The sequence below is a fragment of the Chenopodium album genome, chromosome 3 (genome assembly GCF_948465745.1).
Source record: "Chenopodium album chromosome 3, dcCheAlbu1.1, whole genome shotgun sequence".
Lineage (NCBI taxonomy): Eukaryota > Viridiplantae > Streptophyta > Magnoliopsida > Caryophyllales > Amaranthaceae > Chenopodium > Chenopodium album.
The window spans coordinates 272,252-275,350 of NC_137836.1; the positions used below are offsets into that span (position 1 = coordinate 272,252).

Consider the following 3,099-nt stretch of genomic DNA (forward strand, 5'->3'; position numbering starts at 1 on the left):
GCTACTGTCTCTACCTCACTAATAGACCTTTTTCTTATCAATATTTCTTTCATAAATTCTGCATACGAAGGAATTTGTGTGATTAATTCAGTGAAGGGAACTGTTACCTTCAAATCTTTCACCATCTCCAAGAACTTACCAAACTGCTTATTTAAATTTGTCTTCAAGTGACGATTGGGGAATGGAATTTTGATAACTGGCTTCGAAGCATTATTGCTCTTATCTGGAGTAGCCACCTTCTCTGGAGTCGTACCTTGCAATGTAGAATTAGATATGTTAGTACTATGCTTTAGCCCTGCAGGGCTATTAGCTACATTGTCAGGTTTAATAGAATCAAGATTAGCATTATTTAATAAAACAAGTTCATCAACTCTGGGCATAGAGGGCCCTTCATAGTTTGAACCACTCCTTAGATTAATTGCATAGGCTTGATCCGTAGGCCTGGTCGGCTGTGCCGGCGGAGCTCCCTGTTGGCGGGCTTGTAGAGTAGCGGAAAGTTGCGCAATTTGATTATCTACAATTTTATTGTGCGCTAGGATTGAATCAATTTGCGCATCCCTACTCTCCATATGCTTCTGCATATTAACCAACATCGCTCTAATTTCCACCAAAGAAGGGTCGGAAGATGAGGAGGATTGTTGTGGTTGGTTTATCTGGCCAGCATTAGGATGGTAATATTTCTGCTGCTGTTGCTTTGGCGCCTGTGGTTCTTGTGGTGGTGGATTTTGAACATTAGTACTCCGGTAGGAAAGGTACGGATGATTCCGATACCCAGGATTGTAGGTGTTGGAGTATGGGTTATTCTGCCTATAAGCTTGAAAGGCATTAACTTGCTCCACGGAACTCTTGCAATCTTGTACCCAATGACCTAAAATTCCACAATTTTCACAAAAGGCCTCATTAGAATTATTATTAATCGCAGAAACATTAGCTACATTAGCAGTGCTAAGATTATCTAATTTTTGGCATATAGAGGTCAGTTGAGCTTGCAAAAAGGATACAGAGTCAACAATATGCTTCCCCTTGTTAGAAAATCCTGTAGGATTCCCATATTGGGAATTGTGTATCGCCATATCTTCAATAACCCGACCTGCATCATCAACATTAAGATTCATAAATCTCCCACTAGCTGCAGAATCTAAAATTATTCTAGAAGAATTTCCAATGCCATTGTAGAAGGCTTGGATTAACTGCCATTGTGTTAAATTATGGTGGGGGCATTCTCTTTGTAGGTCTTTGAACCTCTCCCAAGCCTCATATAAAGATTCATCGGCTTCTTGGGCAAAGTTCTGAATCGCACTCCGTAGTACGGCTATTCTCTCTGTAGAATAATACTTGTTATAAAAATTCAAAACAAGAGTTTCCCTGTCAGTTATACCAAGTGAAGTTCTATTTAAGCCATTAAACCACAATTTAGCTTTTCCAATTAAAGAGAAGGGAAAGAGAATCTCCCTAATTTGGTCTTGAGTGACCCCAGCTTGCCTGATGGTATTACAATATTGACAATAGTCGACAATGTGAAGATTTGGGTCTTCACCCTTAGCTCCACTAAATTGCTTCCTCTCTATCATCGTTATAAATTAGGGTTTAATTTCAAATTGTATCCCATCTAGAGCCGGAGTGGGAGTGAGATGTGGAAAATCTGTAAGCTTTGGTTGTGAGTAATCACTAAGCTTCTTTGGAGCCGTCATCTCTAATTTTGTATCTGATGATACCTCTGAATCGCTAGAACCAGTTGGAGGATCGCAGTGATTATTATTATCACCAGAGTCCGCCAGAATTTGCTTGTAGAAATTCTTCTGTCTATGAAAGGATCGTTCGATCTCAGGATCGAATGGGATGTACCCTGATCTGGAACACCTGGGCATAAACAAAAAACTAGAAGCAAATATGAGATTTGCCTTAAAGAACTAACGTTCTCTGAGACAAAAAGAAATAACCTAGACTACAAAAAATAATCAGAAATAAAAATAAAATCGTTTCCCCGGCAACGACGCCAAATTTTGACAGGGTAAAGTCGTATCCCCTAATCAAAAATAATTACCTAAGTCCTCTAACTAATGTAGATAGGGAAGTAGGGTCGAATCCACAGAGAAACAAGTCTTTCTATTGCTAATTAATTTAAGTAATCTAAATTATAAAGTAACCAATATATAAGTTCGAATATGAAACTAAGCTACGAAGGTTAAGAATAGGGAGAAAACAATGAATTAAAGGATCTAGGGCATAGGTTCACCAATAAATAATATTTAAGGATAGAATATAATAATCATTCATCAATGCATACATCAAACAGATTATAAAGGGCTTTCGCTACGTATTATAATCACACAATTAATTTACCGGTATTAAATCACATCTTTCGAATCTCGACTTAACCATTTATAAATTAACTTGCCCATTGAAACTAGACCTAAACATCAATTCTCATATGTCGAATCTCGAATCAATATTGTCAAATTCATGCATAAAAGATCAGGCCTAATCTAGTCACAGAGCATTAAATCAATCCATAGGAAATTAATCTAGCATTGATAATCAACAACAATAAATTACCCCTTCATATTATTTATGGATCCCCACAAACCCTAGAAATAGAACTACTCACACATGATAAAAACTAAACTAATCAAAACAATAAAGCAAGACATAATCAAAGGAATGGAATAAACAACTAAGGTTAAGAGAAGAGAAATAGTTACCAAATAAATCTGGAATTAAGAATAAATTAAGAACAAAGGTATAAGAGAGAGAAAATCTAAGGAAACAATTAAGAGAGTAAAGAAAAGAGTAGAGAGAGATGCTAAAATCGTATTACAGAAGAGTATTTATACTCCGTACAAATCCTAAACTAAAACAAACTAAAACGACGCTAATTGTCTCCTAACAAAAATACGCGCCCGATCGGGCGTGCCTTTTTGCTCTTCAGGTTGAATCTCGCGCCCGGCCGAGCGCGTCACCGGGCGCCGACCTTTGCTTCTCCCGCCCGGCTGGGAGCGCCTCTGGGCGCCATCCTTTTTGGCCGGGCGGCTCTCTTGGGCCACTAATTGGACTACGATTGGGCTCCAATTCTTCGGGCCAATCTGGGTTTCCTCTTCG

The 3,099-nt window shown here is 38.4% G+C and overlaps 1 non-coding gene across 1 annotated transcript; it reads left to right on the forward strand.

Moving 5' to 3' along the window:
* Positions 1 to 1,203: 1,203 nt before the first annotated feature.
* Positions 1,204 to 1,310, forward strand: LOC145625973 (small nucleolar RNA R71). The gene has a single exon (XR_014110862.1). It is a non-coding gene; the product is annotated as a small nucleolar RNA R71 (small nucleolar RNA).
* The last annotated feature ends 1,789 nt before the right edge of the window (positions 1,311 to 3,099 follow it).